Source organism: Zootermopsis nevadensis, unplaced genomic scaffold, assembly GCF_977971745.1.
Source record: "Zootermopsis nevadensis isolate Lab colony 2312 unplaced genomic scaffold, Znev_1.0 Znev_ptg000013l, whole genome shotgun sequence".
Taxonomy (NCBI): domain Eukaryota; kingdom Metazoa; phylum Arthropoda; class Insecta; order Blattodea; family Termopsidae; genus Zootermopsis; species Zootermopsis nevadensis.
This window is the reverse complement of record NW_028259145.1, coordinates 12,579,036-12,605,593: the sequence shown is the minus strand read 5'-3', so window position 1 is coordinate 12,605,593 and position 26,558 is coordinate 12,579,036. Positions and strand designations below refer to the sequence as shown.

The window sequence follows — 26,558 nt, the reverse complement described above, 5'->3', positions numbered from 1 at the left end:
AGCACAACAAAGTAAATTATACTGTCTCATAAATTGCAATTATATAGGCCTATCCTATTGCTTGTGAGTTTACATTTTAATATTTACTATTGCGTCCAATTCATATCCATCATGTATTATAATTATTATTTATTATGAATCTTGATAAGCGATTTTTCCAGTGTGTATAAATACAAGTGTATACAGGAGATAAATGTAGCAGTAAATAATAAAACAATGTACAAAAATGAAAAATATAATGTAAAACATACCGTTTACAAGATGGTGCAAAACGATACGTGTATTGTCTTAGGTGATGGCGATACTTTGATCGAAACATGTAGTGAGGCGTTATATAATTAATCTGTTTGTTAGTTGCAAAATGAAATTAAGTGTGTCACGGTTTAAATTTTGTGTTACTGTGAAATTTTCCCTTATAGAATTATATCGCTGGCTAATGAACTGTTTTCTGTTAAGGAAAATACAATCAAAAATACTTCTTGATAATTTCATATTTATCTGCGGGTTTAACGTAGGCCTATCCGTATGGCCCGCGAAGGTTCATCACAAACGCCCACTACTTCACCCTATTTATTGACACCTTATTTAACGACGCTTTCAATTTCACAGATTATACACTGTCTTGCAATCCGACCTTATCCCGTTCCATCTAAACCCTCAGTTAACTAGGATTTGAACTACCAATTTCTTTCCATTTTTTAAGTGGAATCTTCATTCTTGATCACCCCCCCACGTGCTAAATATTCTATCCACCTGAAACATCTTCATTTAACATCCCTTAAATTATTATTAAGTATAATTTTATCTTGTTGCCCCGTACTTTAAGGGTGAGGGATTTGAGTGAATGAAGGCCTAGCCATCTTCTACCCGTATTTAAATAATTTCGACCCATATATTATTTTGTTTTAAGCATTATACAACGCACTCTAAATTTAACAAAATGAGGTGGCGAAACTCCAGTTAATAAAAATGTCATTTAAAGAAAACCCATAATGGGAAATCCAGTTGGTTTATTTTTTTACTTAGAGACGGCATAAATACACAGAGATATACTAATGCCACTTTCATTCATTTTTTATCAGTCATCTGTAGTGAGACGAATAATTTTCTAAGTAATAAAATAGGTGATTTGCGAAAAATGTACGTAGCAGAAAGATATGGTGGCTTATTTTAAAACACCCTATGATCAGAGGTCTAGAGAAAAATACAAAAGACTTCAGTCGGAAAGGCCTGTGTTGAGACCGAGACATTCACATTTTAATTATTATTTTCTGTCTATTCTACTCACTTCTCTTTCAGAATTTGCTTCACTTTCTGCTGTGTCCTTGGTCAGGATCCCTATTTTCGCGTTGCCAAATTATCAGTCCTTATACAGACATCAAGTAAAGTTAATAGCAGCCAAGAGCTATTGTTCAGTGTGACATCATATTACTGGTAGCCAAGGTAGGACAAGATCGTTTAAGTCTGCCTTCTTCTTCTCTTTACTTATAAAATCAACTCCCTTTCGAAAATCTTTATCACCTCCCTGTGACTTACTTCGCTTTAGAAGTTAACTGGATAAATGTGACGGTTTCTTAAATCAAGACGCGCGTTATGATTCAAATATACACTTCATTTTACGTCCTGTGTATGACATTAAGTACGCGTCGTACAACATTGATAATTGAGCATTTGCAGTAAAGTTGGAAAGTTATCATCAAATTCACTCTCTGTACGGAGAGCAGCCAAAGAACCCTTTAACATTTGAAATTATTTCGCTCCTTAGAAAAGAAAAATGTGTTCGCGTCACGTGTGGGGAAAAGGTGATCAGTAAGCCTACAAACAAGCATGCGACAACAAGGCAAAGACGAAAAGAACACGTAAAAATAAAATCAAGGTGGTACAACTGGATTCCAATCCGAAACCTCAACATATCAAGTTAGGTTAGGTTACGTTAGAATCTACCTGTCCACCATATTTCACCATCAATGCAAGTTCCTTTGCTATTCCACCTTCTTTGTGCTTCAGACCTTTGCCGCAGTTTTCGACGGCTTGACGACGAGACTTGTACCAGCAGAGACAGGAGGAGTGGCTTCTCAACACATAGGCCCAGCCTTTACAGCCATATAAGCGTACTGTTCTTCTGATGTCACACAACAGCAAAGTAGCTGCGGTGAGATACAATCGGTTGGTCAGTCGTGTGCTTTGATTTGCTGTTATCGTTTCAACCTTCCTTCAGAATGCTCCATCCCGTCCATCACCATCTTACCCAACAGACTAAAAGGCTTATGAATCAGGCACGATGCATGCTCTACATGTTCCAGCAACAAGACTGCAAGTATATGTCCCCTCCTTCATTCAACGTAGAGACGAGCATTTCACATTTTCATCTTTTGTGTCGCATGGGGATTCCACGAGTTAATTGTCCAGATGTACGCTGCATTTTTTCTATATTAGCCTGAAATACATATAATAAAACTGTTATGCAGCAGCCCTGGTTTAGTTTTCTGAACGGAATTGGTATTAGCAGTCACTATAAACTTAATAAACGTTAGCAAGTTCACAGCATCGGTAAAACAAATCAAACATTTTATCCTCCAATACTTTCAAGTATATTCTCTGTGTTTACACAAAAAATACACAGAACAATTCTTCCTGAAAAAGGAAGATGCGAATTACTCAGATGAGATAAACAAGAAATGTTTTAAGTTCCATTATTCCCTCAGATTTATTTTTCAATATCTATGTTTTAGGCTTTTGTTTCCCGTACTACTGACGCTGTAGACAACACTTATCACAAAACCAAACATTCATCCGTCAGCTTGAGTTTGATTAAGCACGTTAATAAATACCACAATTAAAAAGTACATATGGAAGCTAATTATAACGCTGACACAATAGTAATATGTAGTTTTACCCAATAAATTATTCATGACAATGATTACCAATTGACTGTAAATTGAATATGACAAAGAAACTGTTGTTACATAAGCCTACATGGACATTGCGTAATGTAAGGGACCTTCCCACTGGAACACCTGACCGGACGCCTCGGACAGAATGAACGATAACGATCACTAGATTAAGACAGCAGAGTCGGCCAGGTTAAAGTGATGAGTCACTAATTGTCAGGAACTTTGATACTGCCACCTGATTAATACAACTTAATTCACCTGCAGAACGAGAAAGGAGAATATAATTTTCTTCTCCTTTATTCCAGTTTTCTTTCAACATGTAATACAATTCAAATTGGTCTCTTTTATACAGCCTGTTCAAAGTTTATTGCCCACACATTGAAATACATTAGACTTCCGTAGCGCGGATGTCTCTGTAATGTTTTAACTTCCTGGTCGTGTCTCTCGTATTGCCAGTTGCTTGAAGACGTTCTACGTTTTCCTACACCCACGGCCATCTGCTCTTTACCATTGTATTCCATATGTTGAACCAGTAACTGATCGGACAACGAATTTAGAAGAGGTTGTTCATTTTAATGCCGAAAACATAGGCTGTTATATTTCTTGACTGCAGTTTTATAACACGATTTTAGAACAGGATAACTAAAATAAACCTAAAGAATTAAAGAAAGTCTGAAATTAGAAAGAGCGTGTTGTTCTCTGAAAGACATTTAACCATTTAAAGCACAAAAGTATATAAACGTACCACCTGCTTTAATATTTGACAATAGTGAATTTTGTCCATAGAGTATATTTATGGGGTTTGTATGGTTATCAGAACAAGCACTGAATAATTTAAACAGTGATAAAAATCAATATTTGTAATGGAGACGCGCTGTTTTCATTTTGGCAGAAACTGGATTTATAAACATCAGAAATAATTATTCTAAACGCGTAATACGCCTATTCACACATTGACTGACTTACTGAACGATTAAGTGATCGTTTGCAACGACACTGGATTAAGCATGAATGTTGACCTCACGCATGTAAATATGATTTCTAAGATCTGTTCCGTGCGCCATGACACTTTAATGAAAGCTGTGAGTTCAGTTAGTACTCCTACACATTAAAGCGGTCAGCGATTTAAGAAACAATGCAGTAGGTAGCTTAAGATTAGTGGGAGTAATATTGCGCAAATAATGACAATAAAATAGGAGAAACTCGAGAAAAACAAAGCAGTGTTTCCCTCCCACAAACAGGTTATGTACTGACTGTGATGTTCTGGATAAGTTTCTCCAAAACGTTGGCATCTACCGAAAAGTCTATACTGCGTTAAGATCCAGAACAATATAGTCGTCCTTACGCCATAAAACATAAAATTTCACAGGCCACGTCTTTAAATCTAATAAGCTTACGAAAGGGACATACAAAAATGTGAGCATTGATTGTCGTAAGTTTTTAAAAACATGGTTTGAAGGCTGCTAAGAATTCGAATAGAAAATTAGAATGTTCAGACTAAGCAGTTTTACACGTGTGTAACTCATGAGATAAACACAGCAGGTATCGAAGAATCGAGTTTTCTAAGACATATGTAGAAATCAGAACAAGTCAACAAATTCTACCTGATCCAACCTTCCTCTCTCGACTTTGAAAAATCATGAAGCCGAAATCACATGCCCTAATTATAAATTACGCCGGTAAGAATTACTATTGAAATTAACAAACAAATTGTCTCACGATGAAAACAACTCCCCGACAAATGTTTGCCCCTTGTAGCCTGCTCCCTTGTACCGTACCCATGACTTGCACGAAATAAAGCAAGCGGACAGCCGGCTTCTTGATGCATCTGTGGCGCTACTACTGCCATGGGAGGGGCTGCGCCATGTCACGTCGTGCCCCCCGTAGGGGCGTCCCACCGAGACCCTGCGGTGGGCCTGTCAACCCGAAACAACCCTCCCCAGCGGGGCCTATAGCACAAGATACATTCTAACTAGGTACTCAATTTATGCAGCCTCCCTAAAACATGACTGCCTTTCGTAATCTGAAGAAAATATCGTAATTTAGTAGCCTGTTTTTAATGATAAGACATCTAATATTATGAAAGACATAACTTTGTATTTCTGTAAAAAAAATACTCATCTAAAGAATTTTAACGAAACCCATAACGAAGATCAGGGGCTGATAACACACGGTATGTTGCATTATTACTGTCTGTATAATAACAACACTTCCATTTCATTGTTTCATCTCAGAGAATGCTTCATATTTTGACCACCGCCAGCCCAGAGCGATCCAAGTGCCCGCTCTCCGCTGAAAACTCTTGGCTACCGTAATTTTACTTTGCACTTACTACTGTTGTTTGCGTAAAGATGTTCTGGAAATGTTTGTGTCACAATTAATAGGTCTTTTACTATTTTCTAGGTTTTAAACCTTTTGTGGGAGGTCGAACAAAGTGTGACTTCAGATAACAATTGAATGTTCTGCACGAAACATATTTTGACCTCCACAGATGTCTTCATTCCATCAATACGATCAACTGAAACAAATAGCGGTCAAACTGCCAACCTGATAAACGGCCGGAGGAATCAACAACAAAAAAGTTAAATAATCAAAGAAAGAATAAATATACATTAGTATAGATAAAAATCTTCTCAGCCGATTAGTTCAGAACTGAAATCTAACGTTTCGGAGACCATTTGTGTCTCTATCGTAAGGGAATGGTACAATGAGTATTGACTGTTGGTTGATACAGATGTTAAGGTACACATTTACAAACCCATTACGTGAGGCCCTGCCTTCAAAGACAAGGATTGATCTATGAAGGGTGGTTTTTGCAGTCAATTTTAAAACCATCACATCATCATAAAGCCCTGATAATGCAGAGAGATGTCGTCTTTGAAACGTCTGAATAAGCGCAGCTGTTCGCCCAAGAATATTTTACCACTTCAAGTTGCAGTGAAAAAATAAAGACTTATTTATTTTTATAAATATTATTTGTCACCTTTGTTGCTGCTACGGACAAAATTAAAAATATTTACTTTGTTTTTCCTATTAGTATTATTTATACCACTGTACGGGGTAGTAAATCTGCCTCACAAAATAAATGCCATTTTATGCAAGTAGTTATTAGGCCTAGCTGCACGAAATGCTCCAGGCACATTTCCATCACTCACGAAACAGGGCGAGCACTTCTAATTGGAATATTGTCGGTCAGTAGCAAATGTTATTAGGCTCCCCGCGCCATAACTCACTTGATCCGACATCCAACCACAACTGCTACCTGTACTCAATAAATAAAATATGTAATAATCACTACAATATTCTGACAAGTCACGAAAATCTTGACTTTGTTCTTCGTCAATACCGAATGAATAATATTAAATATTTTATAACAAACCAAGAGCGAGGATTCCTGGAAGTCGTTTGGAGGAAACGTCGAATAATTTTGATCCAAAGCGGATTTTTCCAAATTATATAGCTTTTTGGAATGGATTAACATTTTAGAACTCGACTTTTTATTTTGTACTGAAATTTTACATAATTTGCAATTCTCTTTCCTAACCAACTAAGTGAACGAACTATGAAAACACTATCTTTTTAATTTATTAAATCAATACGTAGTTCTTTCCACCTTGGACTCGTAAAAAATCTTATCTCCTTCAAGTCCATTTTGAGATTCTAATGCACATGAACTGTTCCAGTAAGGCGGAACTTTAAGAGACAGAGGCATAGAAAAATGGTCTCATGTATCTTGCCATGTAATAAAATGTATGACAGATACATTCAATAATCATTTATGAAAGCGCAGAAAATGAGCCTCTTTTGATGACCGTGTTCACAGAAATATTAAACTACATCGTGAGTTAGCTAAATTCAATTCAGATCTTCCAAAATCGGTTCTAAAGTGTATGTGCAGACCTGTGTATTATGTTGCCTTGCAGACGTTAGTACATGAAGCACCATGGCAGTAAATAACATAAAATATATGTCAAATTACATCATTTCGCGTTTATAACTTACATTCAGTAATGTAAGAATAATACTTTGTAAATGATAGGAAAAATATCCGACGGCCGCATCGTTTTATTTTTAAAATTTGGATTTAATGTTAAGTAAGAATTATTCAATGTTTTCTTCTTGCAATGCATTAACTTTAACATGCGAGTTAAACAATGGAAGTACAAGAAAGTATCACAGAAGATTTAAGCAGTCTAATTAGTTCAGTACAGTTTATTAATTATCCTTGCGAATACCGGACACTTTGAATAGGCTACCGGCAATTATAAGTTACTTATTTTTCGGTCGACGATTACGCGTGTATAAATATTCTTAAGACTTCCATAACAAATAAGCAATTTCGCTACACGAGTACAAATTACTTAAGAAACACAGGAGTGAAAGACGGGTGCTTTCGCTAGTGACTGAACGAAATCAGTCAGTTAACCAATGGACAAACTTTTACGAAGTACCGCGTCTTGTAGAAAACCGGCCGGAAGCAGCCAACGCTTGTGCTCAGCTCGCTGAAGTACGTGCGAGGACTGGAGCTGTTACGTAGCACTTGTTTTATTATCACTATACATCCGCACAACCGTGGATGTTTGCTTCACAGCATGGCTGCTTGTTAATATTCAAATACTCGCCACATCTCCAGCAGTGAAGCAAATAGGACTAACATGATGGAAAATGTTTTCTTCAGGATGACAACTTGACCTTAGCCCGCAAGCAAGGAAATCCATGACGAGGAGGATACTGTGTAAAGTAAAAAGAATAAGTTGAACTCTTGCGCGAACTTACCGTAGTACAGTATGTTACAAGAAGCAGATTCCTTCATCCACTGTGTCATTTTCGTTTCAGTAGTCCTTCATTGACTGACTCTGTTCACCGTCTTGTGAAATTTAAAATACTTTAATAACATTAATTTCACTTTTAAATAATTTCTGTTCGTATGTTAAGTATAGATTGCTGAATAACGGAAAACTGGCAATATAAAATTAGTAAGATTTTTAAAATTCTTTAAATCCATTGTTCCAATAGTTCTTACTCGAAAAAAGTCACTAGCAATCATATTTTTAGAAATTCAATAAGGGACACTAATAAAAAGTTAAATATTTAATTTGTGGTGGTAGTTGATATGACAGATTACTCAATTTTTTAAAATATTATTATTTGCGTTTACAGAACACATAGAACCGTAAAAGGTGTTTCCTTTTTATTTCAACGAAATTATACTCAATAAACTCTTAGTAAATAAGAACACTTAACAAGATTCTTGTAAATGTTCCTGTCTCTGTGCGAATAAGTTATCCTGTGTCTGTATCATAAACGATATTGAAAAGAAACTTGTTCTGACGACCTGGGGGGGGGGGGGGCTGTTTAGTGAACGGGCTGCTAACGAGCACGTTATCTGTCCTGCAGGCGTCATGTACCCCCGTAGGAATATCGAAAAATTGTGAAATTTTAAATATATATCTCTTCTATCTTTTGCATATGGACATAAAATTGGACAATTTTGTAGGCCTTGTTGTAAACACATTTACTCCCAACATCACACCCGAAATGTTTAAAAGTTAAAGAAAACAGTATCCATTCTAAGCAGCCCTACAAATCACTATTTTTGGTCTTACCGGATTTCTTGCTAAGGAGATTATAACTTTAATATTTTTATATTTTAAAACTGTAAATCGCATTATCAAAAACGTAAGAACACAGATTAGCAATGTAAGCCTCTCATAATTCATCCGCTTTAAAACATGCAAAACTGTCAGCGTCATTTCTCACTGAAAATGGGATTCAACACTACTTCTGAACCTCTACATTACTGTAATTATCCTCATCGATAATACGAACTGCGAACTGCAGAGATGCAAGGTTAAATGTAGAGAAGGATCGAGTTTTTCGTGACTGGATGCTTTTACTGAAACCTGAAAATGTGCTATGATTCAGGTAAGAATTGTAACGACTAGACCGAACAGTCTGTTCACTCCCCGTAAAGAACTTATTTAGTCCGTCCGTCCATCCGTTTAGTCCTATCGGTCTTGCAGCATTTCTTTCATTTTCGAAATTCTCTTCGGAGTAAGAATTTCTTTCAGTCTTTGCACATGTTCCAACCATTAGATTGCGATCGTTTGAGATACGACGTCGTGTATTCCTGAACGTAGTTATCAGGGTTTCTTGGGAGCACTGGTAACGACTCCTAAAAGACGACGCGGCGTCACATTCCAGATGATCAAAATCGACATCTGCGTTATTATTATTAAGGCAGATAATTAAAAGGCACTAATAAGTGACAGCCTCCAGAATTAACGTGACAAGGAAAGTGCAGAAGAGCGAATATTCACACACACGAGCGAACTAACGCAAGCAAATAAAAACAACAGATTTTCTTGTAAACCCTAACACCATACAAACTTCGAAGACTCTCGACTGAACGGTATCCAGCATCACTTCCATCACAGATTGAGTAGCATTGTAATGGCAGATCCCGAAGTTTCAACATGGTTAATACCAAAATCAGTCATTGCATACAACCTTGATGTATTCCCACCACTTTATCGGATGTTTCCGTACTTTTCCTCACTAAAATTTTGCATGCACTCGTCTCCTCCATGCACAGCTTATCCTAAATATTTAGATTACGATCCAGTGGTTGTCTGTTTTAAAATTCGTAATGGAAATTCAAGTTATTAAATGCAGGGCATTTCTTCGCTAGCTGTGCTACTATCACCTCCAAAAGATAAATTCTGCTCCAAGGAATTAGTGTTGGTGTTAACTTATAGAAAAATAAATCATGAACAACGCTGTAAAATTCATGATGCACACACCATGTACTATTGTAGTATGACACGTCATAAATGGCGGAAATTAACCTTTTTCTTATTAGTAATACAATACCTTTGTACACCACATCAAACATACGAACTTTATAGAATTTGTTTGTAAAGTAAATTAAATACGAAAACATCATTCAATGGCTATTGAAATCAGACCGATCTCCTAACTCCACACTCCAGTCTCTCGACAAACACAGACTATGGCTTACCCCACTAAAGGCATAACTGTAATCTCGTTTTCATCTCTTACTAACAGAGTCGCCACCCGAAAAAAATCATTTCATTTTTTTGTGTGTGTGGAAAATATTACTTCAATGACATCATTTACATGTTAAACGATGCTGATTAAACTTCATTCATGCGTAGAATGACCTTAATGGTTAATACTTTTAGCTAATTTGAATATCAGTCTTATCAACAAGACACTATCAGTAAGATATTTACACGCCTATTATTGCACACGGACGACCGGGCTTCGATTCCAGGCAAAGCAAGATCTTTCTCTTCGCTACAACGCCCAGACCGGTCTGAGGACCAACAATGAGTACATGGGTTCTTTTACTTGGGGGTAAATCAGCCGGGACGTGAAACTGAGCACCCACCTCTTTCTCGTTCATAAGAATATCTCCATTCCCCCACAGGCCTACGTAGGAAAATCAGATTAATTTCACGTGGAAATTTTCTGTCCCTGAAAACAAATTATTTATTTATCAAAACTGAAGACGATAATTACACAGTAAAAGAAATTGGTTCTCAGATCACATATCTCAATCTCGTGAACAGGTAAAACCAACCTCCAGTTCCACGTACATCGCATGTTGTGGGCTACAACTAAAATAGTTTACCTCTTTAATTCTCCCAACAAAAACAAAGGCACAAAATATTTAATACTCAACACAAACTTTTGAGGCACCCGACAAGCATTCTTTGCTTCTTTTTACCTAGCACAGAATCAGCCTACCAGTCGGACACATTCCATCGCAATTTGTTTGGTCACAGTTGACTTTTGTAGGTCCGTGAGAAAACAATTTCGAAACCGTGAGAAGCTGTGAGGTTCATCCAGTCGGTAGGTGCGAGGCGCAGCCGAGGAGTGACTCAGGTACAACCATCTCCGCACCTCGACTCATGTTACATATAAAAGAATCATTTGTAGTTATTTATTAACTTCTGGCTTCATACAACAATTCTGAAGCTAACCTGTGCCCAAGCACGGTAAAGTGAAGGCGTACAGACGACGTAGAAAATAAACAGCTTCAAGGTTTCTTCTACTCTTTAATTCCTCATGCCCACTGAAGAGGAAACTGATCGCGAAAGGAAAAATATCATGCGACTACGGAAAATCAAAATTTGTCCCACCAGTTCGAAATGGTTTAAATTGGAAACTTGTGGTGTCTGCGTTTTAAAAATGAAATTTTTCGTATCATTAATGGAAGTCGTGTTAAAAAGTGGTTTCTCACGGAAGTTTCACAAGATATTTATTTCATTACCGATAAAAGTTGCAAGCTTCCAGATGTACATCGTTGTACGTCCAAATAAGTCCACCTTCCTTATGAACTATAAACATTCTTAACACACACTACAAGGTCTACTATTCTCTTCAGATATTTTAATTAACTACTTTTCCGTGGCGTTCTCCAACATAATTTATTACCATCAACAAAAAATAAGTGAATAATTATTGATGGCAATCAATTGTAATAAATGTCTTCAGTTATTGCCACATTCAAGAACGTTCGTAGGTAGCATCAGACAGATATTCGTAACCTTGGCACTGGAAGTGGCTTGATGCATAGTAATGATGATCGTTGCTTGGCCCGTAATATATTTTACAACGCTAGAATAACTGTAAAGCCATTTTAGCGACGTATAACATGGAGTAAGAATATAATTATATGCGGTGAAAGTGGTAAAGAATGAATAAAAATAGTTCTAGACTAACTCAAGTTCTATTCAGGCATTAGTCTAGAATTGTTAATGGAAAATCACGGAAAAGCTTAGACTTATTCCAGCTGCGGCCTCATACAAAATTCGAATTAGATACCTCCCGAGTACAAGTCAGTCAGTATACCGCTTCATACCACCCACTCTGTAAGTTCTTGATAATTATGATTATGAATTCGTAGAACAAATAAACCTATTTTATACATTTGTTTTATCAAAAACAGTTCGCTTCATAAAGGATTCAGAGGACCTAATTAAAATTCCAGTTTTCCATATTGTTTTATCCATCTGATCATTTAGCAAGATTTAGAAGTAAATTTAGACCTTCATATACGTAAATTAGTGATGTTGGTTGCTTCGTGAATGTCCTAATACAATTCTGTCACATTTCAAGAAGTCAGCCACTATTCCATGACATAGAAATCTGTTTAACAGATAGAGCTAAAGACAGCAGATATAGTTTTGTTTTCAAACGTAGCAAATAACACCAGTAGACTTAATATAAAGGATTTCAAAACAGTTGGTACCGACTAAGAAGAAGGTGAAAGTTAAAGTTTTCAAGGATGTGTTCCATGGTCTATCGGAATTTAGCTTCTTAACTTTCACTATATTTATTGCAACTAAAATTCAACACGTTTCCTTTACGCCCCACTGCGATATACAAATGCGATATATCTCTTGTAACTTACATCCCAAATCTTACCGCGTAGATTATCTTTATATTGAAGGTTTCTTTGGACTGCGCCTATGAAGGGCTCGAAAAGACTTCCCTAATATTTCGTCCAGACTTAACAACACACTTCATTCTCGTGTACTCTATTTGCTGCCCCGCTGGCCAGTAGCAATTAATCAGGGGACCACAGTCACTTAGATCTTTCGTTAAGATTTCCCCAAGATAATTTATAACGAGCAGAAGCATTTTAATGATTTCACTAATGTTAGGTTCATCCATGTGAGACCCCGTTGACAAAACATTTTCAAATGCACCGGGCTTACTAGGAGAATCTAGTATTGCCACGTTAAGGAGAAAAAAATAGTATTTCCGTTTTTCTAGGCACCTCAGAGATTTTATGTTCATTATTTTACACAGAAAAAGTAAGTAGCGACCGCATAATGTCAGATATAAGAATCACGTAAACTGAAATCTAGTCAAATACGTTATATGTTAAGCGTAAAAATATAGAAGCAAGTTAAGTCTATGTACAACAAGAAATTAAATAAATAATATTCTAAACGACGATAATACAAAACTAACCTCCGAGAATCAGGAACATGTTCAGAGTCCGGCTTCTGTTTCAACGGTGTCATACATTTGGGTTTTACTAAGCTTTGCCAAAGAATTAGTTTATTTATCAGGTAACTTTCTGGTCTCTTATAGATGCAAACACTTGAAGAACTGTGTGCGTCATATTCTTTACGAAAAATATTTAATTTCATACGACATCACTTTTACATACACTATCTTTAAAATAACACAGGCCTATTACAATACCACAGGAGTTCAATTACGTTTAATCAAAATAATTCCGTTCCTCATTCTGCTATTAATTTCTACATCACTTTAAAAAAACGCCGACAAAATTACGGCTTCGAATACGCTAATATACAAGCAGAAAATTAGCGTATTCGAAGCCGTAATGTAACAGATACTCGCTAATACTAGGGAAAACTACTACAACTTCACAAAACAGATCCTGAGCTAGATAAATCCAGCTGCACTTCACACCAATTTTCTTTAAAATCCTAGGTATCTCTGTTGGCCTCTTTCTTTTAAGTTTTCCGACTAAAATGCTTGATGCGTTTTATAGCTTCGCACATTTATCACAAAAGACCTCAGACTGGACACGAGACTCGATTCCTGCTTCGTATTTGTGAGGTCGCTAGTTCAAAGGTTATCGTGATTTCCCTCAGCTCCCAGAGACAAATTCCGGGATAGCACCTTAACATGTCACACGACAGCTTCCTTCCATAACCTTTCCAATCCATTATTAATTAACTAACATATCATTCTACGCCATATAACCTGAACTAAGGTAAACAAACCATAAATAAATAAGTGTAGCAAATAAATAAAAAATATATAAGAAAATGTTTGCCTTTTCCATGAGTGTGATTTGCTCCGATTGAAGCAATAAAATCTCCACTGCACTCTATAACAAAGAAATTTCCTACAGAACAATTTGGTTTCCAGCCCCATGCCTTATCGATATTCCTGAGAACTCCAAACACTATAACAGTCTCCAACTGTACGCAACTGCCGGCTTCTCATTATGGAGGTTGTCATTTTGACAGTAATTACGGTATTGTGGGAGCACAATAACAAGATGGCTGACACAAGAGGGAAAGGAAATGTTTCAGAGAAATTCTCCCCCTCTCTGACTACGAGGAATTCTTCACCCAGCTACAATGTAATGTCCCTATTTCCAATCATCCAACTCATAAGAGGAAATGAGAGGAATGAATTTGTCCGGGGTGTGCAGAAGAGAGAGAAGAAAGCGTTGGGAACAAGAATAAGTAGCGATGTAGAGGAGACGGCGATTTGTCATAAGTTGACGTCTGGAGCATGGAACAACTTGAGTACCCGGTGTGCCCGAGGGGGCTTAAGAAAACGAGTAATTAGAACATGCGATATGATTTCCAGCAAACTTCCAACCCAAGACCAACCCGCCTTTCCTCCTCCAGGCAAAAGGATAATGGGAACTGTTCGCTTGATTTATGGTGATTCCCCCCCCCACCTCTTTCCTCACGTCCGTATCTCTCTCTCACTCTCTCTCTCTCTCTCTCTCTCTCTCTCTGTTAGGCCTGTGCTTGAGACACGTCGCGAATGAGTTTTACGCTAAATAAATCTAGTATTGGAAAATGGACTACATTCAGGCCTTCTCCTTAAATAGTGAAGTTCGTTACCTTCCTTATTTAGTCGTCTCTAACACTAACTCCATGGAGCAGAATCCTTCCTCAGAACTTAATCATCGCTCATCTCACCGGAAAATTCCACGTCTTTCATGGGACCCAAATGTTGTAAGATTTGAGGTTTTCACAGCGGTGAGTATGAAGATTTCTGTCTTCTGGGTTGTTGCGCAGTGTAGTCTGGTCGATGTTTATCAACGTTTCAGAGGTCATACTGTGATTCATCGCCCTGATGACGGAGGCAGTATAACCTCTGAAACGCTGGTTGACATCGACCAGACTACACTGCGCAACAACTCAGAAGGCAGAAATCTTCGGACCCTAAGGTTCATTACCGTCTTCACAAGAAAGTGTCACTGGATACTATCCTGAACCATCTGAATCCCGTCCACAGCCTCACACTCTTCTTTAAGATGTGCTTTAATATTATCTCATCCGGGTCTGCATCTCCTGTGAAATCCCTTCCGTTTAGAGATTTCTCGACTAGAGACTTGTGTGACTTTCTCATCTCACCCCTGCTTGATACATGTCCCGTCGATATGTTTCACCGCTATAATATTTGATGACATTTTCTTTCACCCCCCCCCCCCCGTCCTCCTATTAACTCCTATATATTAACTTTAGATAATCTCTTCAGCACCCTGTTCTCAGACAACTTCCGTCTGTATTAAGGCTACGCGATGTATCCTCATGAATCACACTAAGATTCGCAATACAACCTTTCGAGTTTAGCTTTCGAAATGTAAATCTGTTAAATTATAACGGTAATTTGAGATATATCTCAGAATAATACATAGATAAATACCTCTTTAATGCATCATCCACTGCGTCACAGCAGTGGACACAACACGAAATACAGCATATTGCCACATGGTTTTAAAAATTCGCTTTATATTTCAGTCAATATTTCATATGCGAAACATCTTCTTGGCTACTTTCCTTCCGTAAAGAAAAAAGTTGGCTTATGAGACGGTCATCTGTGTAATATCCGAGGTTCTCACGGCGGTGAGGATGGCGTAGTTATTCTTCTAGTTTGCGACGCCGTTCAGACTCGAAGGTAGACACCAACGGATCGGAGCAATACTGTCTCCGAAAGGCTGGTGTCTACCTTCCAGCCTTCACGCCACTGAAACTTGGAGCAACATCGTCATTTGAACCACCTGACAGACTTTTAAGAAATTTGGTATGGACCTTATGACTTTGGAGGCAAACAATTCCTCGTACATTTTAGTTTCCTACAAGGAAATCGCAAGATTTTTCATAATGATGTAGAACAACAATATAACAGCTGTGCAAAATTTCCATTCTCATTCTGACAGGGATACCCAAAGCACCATTGGACTTAGGCATATGAAACATCACTTGTCCAAGTAGGTAATACCTATGCAGATATTTTAGCAGTCTTATATTCACTGAAGACAACGTATTCTGACTGACTGCTTCTTCATTTAAATTACTAAAATTACTAGCACACAATCGTGGTCCATACAAAGGTTATAAGTAGGCAGACGGATGAGAGAAATAGTTTTCGTTAGTGATAAATGACAAAATACATGCCCTACTACCATGCTATTTATTTGCAAAAACTGAGGAAAACAAAGTAAAATGTAGGTGGGATTTGAGGTTCTCAGGGCATCTCGCAGGAACATGCTTGTCTTCTGGGATATATATAACACCGTGTAGTCTGGTAGATACATACCGACATTTCAGAGGGTCTTATTGCCTCCAGCACTGGAATAACACAGTGAGTCCCTCTGAAGTGTCAGTCATGATCTACCAGACTAAATGCTCCAATATGCCATCTTCAAAAAGAACTCACATTGCAAAGGGATTCAAAAGCAAATGCCTCTCACTGTCTCGATTTAAAAGTATGTTGTTTTTATTTAGGTGGAAACTGAAATTAATCCTCATACTGAAAACTGAACAGCCAAATCCTTCCACAGAACGAAGCGCAAAATAGTATCAGAAGCCGATACTCATGTTGTGATTGAAGTGCTGAGATAAGGCCATGCAGAAGATTTGCTGACACACGTTTTAGGATACACTGTCTGCGTGTTATTAATATCAGTTTACAAACAATGTGTCAGTCAATTGATGGGGCGATCTAAGCAAACACGATTCAGTTGCAAATGCATCCGGCTGAATGCATACAGCAAAGCTGCGCAGAGCCGATAGTGCGTTGTGGGGAGGAGCTATTCCGGCAGGCGTGGGTGCTGATGAGATGTGACCGCATATTACAAGCAGCCGTGCATAATCACGTTCGTGACATGACACATATATGACCAAATTATGCTACACATCCTGTGGTTTCACGTTTGGTAAACTGAGTTTTTTTTACATTTTGTCAACCCATCGTTTTTTGTTTGTGGTCGTGTGAGATTATAGAATACTCGGCTGCAAAATCCCTGCTGTATTATTCGGATAGTGATAATTTCAACAGAGAGAATTCGCCAAATTCGGGGTTGGTGTGTCTCTACTAGCTGTGTACAACATTTTGCTTGTTTATATGCGTAATGAGAAAATACCCAAATGGTGATAATATATTAAATAAATTTAAATCAGTTCCTCTAGGTTAGATTTAGCTAAATTTAGTTATTAAACACATTGCAGTAACATACTGAGTGCATTTGCGTCAGATCGGTTCGATAATTATTTAATAAAAGTCGAAGTAATTTATTATGCATGCTTTCAGTATATGCCTATTCATAAACTCTGTACATAAAATTTCGTATATAATCTTGTGAACTTGTGTTAATTCACATTACCGTTGTGTTAAGTAGATAAATAAATATAATTAGAATGGAATGTATATTTTAGTTTTTTAAATACGGTAGTCTAAATATATTCTGAATTTTAGCGGTGAACATACACAAAGAAAGCGCGTGCACAGTGTGTTTGATGAGATCTAGTTGGCGTTGGCGATGATGACTGAGCTAGCATCATTCCTCATGACTACGTGACTGTATAAGACATTCATCTACACGCTTGGCCTGTTTACACGCCAGCTAAGCACACATCCAACCCCTTGATGAGCGCTTATCCGATCGGAAAATTACTCAAGTCGTTATACAACACCTATACATATTAATAAGTCTTTTCTAATTATTGAAGATTTTCAAGTTTGTTTTCCTGTGTTCAGTGGCATATTGGATTTATTTAAGTCACTTTAAACTTCAGTAATTTGTAACATGCGGGATAAAGAAGAAGGTGTTTTAGATGCTCGGGCCGGTTCGACGTTTCTGAAAAAACGCTACCCGTTTTTAAGAACGTAGTATTCACTTTTCACAGTTTAGATATGTTCTAATATGTTAAGCTATTTTTCCACCTGTCAAGGGCTAGTTTTATGGAACCAAAATATTCACATTCGCGTGAAAAGACCATAACTAAAGACCATCCTTACAACAAAATCTCTAGTTCTCTTTGGTCTACGTACAACAGACACATAGTTTCTTAGCATTTAAGCCTGTAACTAGCTAGCCAGTATTAACACATGCAAAGTAAATATTCACAATTACCAAACACAGACTAAAAGAAGTACAATTTGCAGATCTAAAATGTCTGTAATGTAGGAGAATTTGTGTTTACTACCTACACACCAATTTAGATGGAACGCACTTAAGTCAAACTGAACAGTGTTGTTCAGGCAAGAAGTTTAATGGAAATTACGAAGACGCAGAAATTTAATTAACGGATTTAATAATATTAACCAACTAATGTATCGCAATTATACCCATCATGTCGAAGAATGTGTTTACAAAAATGTTTCTATTTGTATCCAAAATTTTCAGAGACGAGAAAAATAGATGGAAAACCTATCAGTCAACATTGTCTTTTAAAAACCTGTGTTAAGAAACATGGGCCATATTTTCACTATATTCTATTCTTTTTCAAGAAACAATGTTAAAATCTTGAGGTCTGAAGACCTCAAAGAGGATTGAATCCGCGTCCTCACTTGTTCCACAGTTGTCAGCCCAATAAACGTTCCTTACATATACCTTATGGTGACAGCGTACTGTTAGATTATAGCATACACAGTTTAATTACAAAATAACAGGTTCAATTCACGAAACATGTGTCGTGCACCAAATAACCTATGAAACTCGAAAACCGCAATAAAATTACAGTTTACCACTCTCTTAGGGCGTGCTACTTGCTGACATATCGTCATCACTGCAGATGATGTAAATTACATAGCATAACGTGTCCCCCATTTTATTACTGGTACTTACCACAAACACCGCACGGCCTGTCCCACGAAGCAAATAACAAACACTCGAATCGAAGAGAAGAGGACAAGCGAACATCAGCACGCGAGTGTACTTACAGGCTCAACCCACAGTACTAACTGAGCTGAATGAATATAACTTAGCTCGTTCATTACAGCCACACATCGAAGTCACCTGTTTCAATCATTTACGGCCTATAGGATTGGGTTCCTATAGGATTATACACTACCTGTTTCAGGAATGAATGAACAAAAAATAAAGAGATTTATTTTTCTAACCAGCCGATTTTACTCGCCGTCTGAGGCCCTGTTGCTTCCAGACCCATTCGGGGCAAGCACAGTGCACACGTCATTTTATTCTGTGTTGTCTTTTGTGGGCATAGATTCCCCATCAAAGGAGTCATACTAAATATCTAACGATTCATTATTTCAAAACTAATTCTGATTCAGAATAGTCCAGAAGGCCTAATCCATAAGTAATAAATAAAAACAATAATTTTCCTGGCCAGTTATACTCGTTGATATGCTATGTAACTGCTAGTAGTATTCTTTAATACAAAACCTGAATTTTCAAATCATCCAAATTATTTGGGCTCATTCTGTCATTCTTTTCGCTTGTTTTGTTTATTTAATTTTTCACAAGAGAGGTTTGTAATGTAACACGCAGACGGCCAGTTAGTATAACCAGAACATTCACGGAGTCATTTATTTTGGCGTCTTACAAAAGGAGGAAGGAGGAAGGAGAGGGAGATAAGTTAGTATGATACGCTCTGTGCAAGCTCTGCTAGTATCAACAGCAATTATCCGTTGTATGTGCAGGCGTTCAGAAGAATTAGTTCGGTAAATTATTGAATTTCAACAGGCGGCGGTCAAGGGTCGCAAAATAACTCAAATTCTATGTTAAATCAAACTGATAAGAAGTGTTGCCAAATAACAAACGAAACCAAAGTTTTACAAGCAAGCAAAAAGAAAAGAAACCAGACGGTTTATAGTGTATTAGTCAAATTCGTAGTTTAAGGTACATGAATTAATTCAGCAATACGTGATTAAAATCTTGTGACTCCCCACAAAGCCTACATCGGTACAAAATTAACTTCAGATAGAAAGAAAATTAATCACATGGATCACATCGGAGTGTTAGGTGAATGGGCTGTTAAATTACCTGAAATAATATTTAATTTAAATTTGCTTTCCTTCTTTAAGGAATCTCCATAGAAATTATTTAGCTCAACGGACAACTCTGTCTGAACACAACGACAGAATGGGGCTAAGTATCCGATATGCTCCCGCATCCTCACGTCCGTTAGAAGTGGGCAGTGAGAAAATGAGCGATTCAGATTTTCGCCGTTTTCCATCAAACGCGTCGGGCTAATTAACTGCCTTTGCAGAACCAAGGAAGCGTTCAAGCGACCGAAAGCAAAACACTAAAAATCACTGCTGCGTATCATGAACGCATAACACATTTCAGAATCTAGTTTTTGTGCACAGACAAAGCTCCAAACCTGTAAACTGGAATCTTTCTGAGACTAATCTGCCTACTAATGCTACGGTATGGGAACCCATATTGTGGAACAGATGACTGCGTCCTGAGAAAGCAGAATGAAGCTAACTACTGGTATAGATACATGCTAATTAGAACAGCTTCCAAAGAATTAACTAATAGGCTACATGCTCGTTCACGGAACTAAAATATACATTACAATTCCAGGAATGCTAGCCACACTACAACGCCATCCAATTAGCTGTGAAATGGTATAAAGTCAAGAAAACACTGTACTTTGGGGCAACCGAGACAGATGAACAAGCATGTTGTTCGGTCTGTCGTAGAATTTGTAACAATGTTTCACTTTTTAAACTGTTTTATTAATAGAATTTAGAAGTTAAGTTAAAATAAGAAATAATTACGAGGGCGGATACAATTATAAACTAAAAGGTACTTAAAGAAATAGGCTGTGAGGATGTATAATGGATTCCACCGGCTCACGAAATAACCCGATTGTGGGCTATTACGAACACAACAATTAACCTAACTGATTTCGTTTAACAAGCTAAAGGCTAAGTAAGTTTTGGTGCAACGAAACGCGGGATCACACGACATTATGTTTTTTGTCCATTAACGTATTTAAAGACACTTTATTAACTGCGTTGAATGTGCATCGCAATAAATTAATGAGTTTTACCGACAGGAAAGCTTTTTGGACATTGTAAATTACCTAAGATATATTCGTAGCCTTACAGAAATTTACCGACGTTTTATAGGATGATGGAGGCTGTGCTCACCTCTCAAATGTCGGGGACTGTTACCAGACTGTATGGCGCAACAACCTAGAAGAAAAGCCGTCTTCATAATCTAGTCAGTCCTTAAATTAGGTGTTGTAAATTTAACTCTCACTAACAAATATGTAATCATTCGTATTAAATGTCAGATCAAGAAACAGCGTACCAGTCTGTTGGTATCCACAAGCAGAGCTCGAAGAACGATTGCAGTAATCCATGATGATGCTAAACTCCCAAAAGAGACAGCACTTCGACACAGAACAAACAGGAACCTTGCAGGAAGTTACACTACTACATCGCTGCAAGGAGCGACTAGATAGGAGTCACCATTCGAATGTAAGAGACGTCAATCCTCTGTGGAACATTGGCTCACTCATCACAGTCAGACTAATAAAGAAAGGATATGTCAAGACAGACAAATTAAACGGTAAAAAAGAAGAAGAACTAAAGGAGAGGGGAGGAGAACAGGAACATGGCAAATGACAGTTTAAGTAATGTATACGTTCCCCATCGCAACACATCAGAACGCAATGGCATGATATTTTATTAGCAATTAGCAATGTACTACATCCTGTTACTCTTCCATTTCAGATGTTATAATCACCACAATTATCATGTCATCATGCTATCAAATAAAAGGCTTAATATGCAACGTAATTTTCTCTCATGTTCGGAAATGACCGAAGAAGACAAACGGTGTCAGTGGGAGAAAAGGGGTCTAAGTAAAATGCTTGGGATTCCAAGATAACACGAGGACAACACTTTTAAAAACTACATATCCTCATTCCCTTTCTAACACAGACAAGCCCAAAATTTCAATAATGCCTAACATTTTCGAGAAAACAAGAATAGGCCCAATGTAAAACTTTCTGTCTCCTTACGATAATCTAATAAGATTATTGGATTTGTGTCCTGTAAACATAAAATTAGACAAATAGGAACGATTACTGATTACCATGCTAATTGCGTAAAAGACCTGCTACATAACTTTTAAGTTGGATTTAGAAACGTATACAATGTAGTATTTTCTTTGCGGTACGGCCTATATTTTTAACGGTTACTCAGGTAAGCGTCAGCTTCAGAGGGTGAATCGGTTTCAGTTCTTAAAACTCACCTCATAAATTCCCACGGACGTATTGTTAGCAATGTGGCAACATCACTCTCAGTTACGAAATCTAAACCAAAGTTCAGACAGACATTAATAATTTCATTCTGCTATTTATTTAACTTAACACGACTTAAATAAATGCCCCTCTTTTTATAAACAAATTGTACAGAATTGGAGTTATGAGTTCAATCACAGATTAATGACATGGACGGATCACGGAGGAGATAAGATAAAAATTTTGTTGTAGAGTCTAAAGGGACGCGACTATTCGACAGACCTAGATGCAGATGGAAGGACAAAGAAGTAGGATATGAGGAAAAGAAGAAAGGCAGATAAGACCAATCCTAGTATTAAGGGCTAGCGCGCACCAGCTGTTTTCCTGCCGTAGCGGTAAAACTACCGCAACCGCGTATTCTTGTTGCCTGTGCACACGGACGGTGAAATAAACGCAGGAGGGTCCAGAAATATTCCTATTTAAATATCGCTATTTAACCCGTGTATACTGGCGACACCGTTAAGAGTTTTGTCTGAGGATATTATGACGCGGTAACAACAATTTTGTGTAACTGAACAATACGTCAACATTTTCATTACCAATGCAGTGCCATGTAGGTGTTAACGGTAAACGCACTGTGCCACATTCAGATGACAGAAGAATAGATGACGCCGTCTGAATCATCCGTTTGAAACTGTGCTACCTTGTGACCGAATAGCATATGGTACGCCTTATATACGTCTGTCGTCATTTCAAGTGTAATCCACCATCTTTGTTCTACCAAACAAAAGCTTTCGGCCACTCTTGATTTATTAAGGCAACTTTACCACATCTTTCGAAACAAAGAAGCTAGGAAATGCGTGAAAAACGATTTACTGTGGCCACATAATTTCAATTTCATTTCGATATTAAAATGGCCCCAATAATTTTGAGCCCATAAACATAATGAAATCTTTATAAACATAGACAATAAACAAACAGTGTTTGGCGTAACCGTAAACGACTGCAGTAAGAGACTGCAATTCTTGTAATGATATATTAAAGTGTTATAGCACTTGTCCAATTGAACTGAAACCTAGTCACTATAATTGTGGTACCACATTTATGATCCTGGCTGCCGAAATTCATACGTTGATTGCCGATTATAACATTCCGAAACCGGTAATTTATAAAATACATATTATTATTATTACTATGCTTCCATTCTAGAAGCTGTTGGTCTCCATATCCCTGCTCGGAATCTGAGAGATTTTTCTATGTTCAGTTTTAGCCCTTTGATCAAAAACAGTCCTTCTGCTAGATGCGCATCAGCTGCTAATGTCATCTGCAGGGATTTGGACATATTCGAGATGAAAATTGTCACACTTCTTCAATTTCTATAATAGTATAATTTACTTAATTGATTTAAATTATTTTTTACAAATATATTTAGTTACAATTTTCTTGTGTATTAACGTCCTTATTTTATATTCTGCTTGTTTTACCTTTTATGTTTTACTGTGTTCGTGTGCTCATCTCTTGTGCTGTATCTGTAATTGGCCTTCTGGCTGTTGATACAGCACACAAATAATAAAGAATTGAATTGAATTGAGTTATTATTATCATCATCATATATTTATACACCCATCCATAACATAAGAAATTAAAACTATTATTCTGCGCTTCTATTCTGAAATCAGAAACATCTTTACACTAATTAAATGTAAAGTTAATTGAGCGGGCTGCTCTTTCGCTCCACCAATCAGTACCATCACATCCAACTCGTTACCTGTTACCAGTCCTACAAAAACTTTCTAAAATTCGTCCAACCACTACACATTCACCACTGAGGATGGCAAATGCATTGTATTCCGAAACGTTGCATAATAATCACAATTCTGTGCAGCTTAACCCAAAAGCCTGCACCTCACATGATTAGAGGCAGTGGTCGTAACCTTGAGCGATTTGGATCATGTATGAAATTTACTGACGAAATGTTAGTGGAAACTTAGTGACCCGTGACCCTAATTCTTCTTTGGTTTGGTTGTATATTCATTGGCGTTGCAATTAGGATGAGACGCAGCAGATAATGCGTGTGTATCTATATACCACAACAAAGTGTAAATGGTGTTCGCTGTGAAAACCTAAAAACCCACAGAACTTATGTTTTCTGGATTGTGATGTTGTTGTAGGCTTGCTTGTAGATGGCTACCAAAGTTTCGGAGGAATAAATCGCTTCCATCTTCACTTTAGAGGAGATACGTTCCTCCGAAATGTTACACGACGTCACAAACCACAAGATCACTATCAGACTTTACTTCTGCGAAACCTCAGATATCATACAGCAGAATTATGTTCCATATCGTAACCACTCATTGAACAGATCAAGTGATTGTTTCATGCCGTTTTCAGATAAACAAAATTTAACTGCACTTACACGATAGGGAGTGACAGAAGATTCAATTTATACGTTTAATCTGTCAGTTTAGTCAAAAGAATTTACTGAAAAATATGGTAAAACTTTGGCGTAAGGCTGACACGTCTTTTACTAGTCCTGTAATTCTCGAATCACTTCCTCCCCACGCCGTTACAATACTCGAGCAATGCCGACCAATTCAACAACTCAAACGCTGTCTCCGCATTACTCTAACGAAAAAACAGAACTATCTGTTTCCAAACGACCGTAGTTACTGTCCTATTTACCTACTACGCTCTCAGCAAAGTCATAAATATGATTAACCACAGTTGCTGACAGTTACGTATGTCAGTGGTCTTCAAAGTGGGGTGCGCGGGATAATTTCAATATAATTTTGTTTTGTATTCTTGTATTGAATTGTATTTGTGATTTTATGAAATCATATGTGATTTTATGATGTGATACAGGATATAAATGCATACCGTGTAAAGTATTTATAAATATTAATACATAATAAATATAATAAAAATGACACTTAAATATTTGTTTATTCCGGGGTTGTATGCTACGTTTCTTTTAGTAAGTAGGGATGCACGACCAAAGAAGTTTGAAGACCACTGACGTATGTGTAAAACGCCCCAGGAAGTTACGGGGTGCGTTAGAACAAAATCGAAGTAAGCGTTCGGACATTTCTCCGTTCGAACTTTGTCCGGAAAACAAATCGGTTATGAAAATATATTTTTCATGGTTTTCTTTAGTTATTTTCTGCCATTACGAGGATAGTAGGCTACTTTTAAATGCTCAGGTTTTAAGCTGAAATCTTAATTTAAAACATTTCTATGCTCTTCGCTTATCTCTTTACAGCAACTCGAAAATCGTTTAATTCTTCATAGTGCATGTTACCAAGCCTGTAACTGCCCGCGATTTCCCAGGTAAAAGTGACTTTTAAACTAAACCAAATCCTGCCGTGTTCATTCACAAATGCCTTGATATTAAATCGTCTAAAAGCGCAGTAATATAATTCCACGCTCTTTAGCCGAGGTACTGTGTAGATGTGAGCGGTCAGCTTCAAGCTCAGGCTGCTTTACACCTGAACAAACAGGAAATATTCGCTGTAACACACCAACAACCTTCCCTCTTCTCTTTTCTGTGCACAACGTTAACGCAACTCAATGTGACCTGCGCGGGTTTCGGCGACGTCGTCTTTCTACTTCCCTACACAGCCCCGTTCTTCTAATAACATCTTCCGCTGATACCTAAAGCCTACTCCTATTTTCTCACTACTATAACTCGGTTTGACGTGAGGAAAATTGGTTTTTCGTACGTCCAACGATGCTTTGTTGTAACCGACTTGACCTGAAAGATTCTCATTCTCAGGTTAAACAATATCCTGTTGCCTTCCTGTTCCTTCTCTTATAAACAATAACGACGTCCCGCCCGATTACGCATAGCTTGTTAAGCCATTAGGGGAGAACAGTTTAAGCCTACTCATTTCTCTTTCGGAATATCATTTCCTGTTCACTATTCGATACCGGGCTCTAATATGACATCACACTGAAAATTAATTTATGTTAACTGAAACTACTATTAATGAAATGCAATGATGTTCAGAAAACTGAAATTAAACACGTGGTTCTTAAACAGGGATAAAATGGAATGTTTTATGTAGGTACATGCCCTCTTTTAATTTTTGAACAAACATGGACGACCTTAAACTCGGCTTAAACGTCATGCTGATGAGAGTCACACTAAAGGTCCTTTATTACCAACCCTTTTAACGACATACAGAAATCGGGAATGGAAGCTTCAGAGGTAGGGAACAATATTAGCATTATTCAATGAAGAGTTCTAAAAATACTCTTACAATAAGATCAGCAGTCTTAGAATTAATAAAGCTATTGTATTTGTCATTTTTTCTATAATAACATTTGTCAACACAGAATTGGCACATTTACAAAAGCGTGAGTTAAGTGCAAGTTATTACGAGAAGCGTCTGTCAACAAT

At 37.4% G+C, this 26,558-nt stretch overlaps 1 long non-coding RNA gene across 2 annotated transcripts in view; it reads right to left on the bottom strand.

Moving 5' to 3' along the window:
• Window positions 1–21,423, bottom strand: part of LOC110827325 (uncharacterized) — a 38,315-nt gene extending 16,892 nt beyond the window's left edge. The window contains exons 1-2 of one of the 2 annotated variants that reach the window (XR_015535119.1): window positions 21,223–21,423; window positions 21,060–21,104 (exon numbers count right to left, since the gene is read on the bottom strand). This is a non-coding gene — a long non-coding RNA (uncharacterized LOC110827325). Of the gene's footprint in view, window positions 1–18,783; window positions 18,905–21,059; window positions 21,105–21,222 lie in introns of those variants that run through there. The other variant, XR_015535118.1, reaches the window with a different exon arrangement.
• Window positions 21,424–26,558: the final 5,135 nt, after the last annotated feature.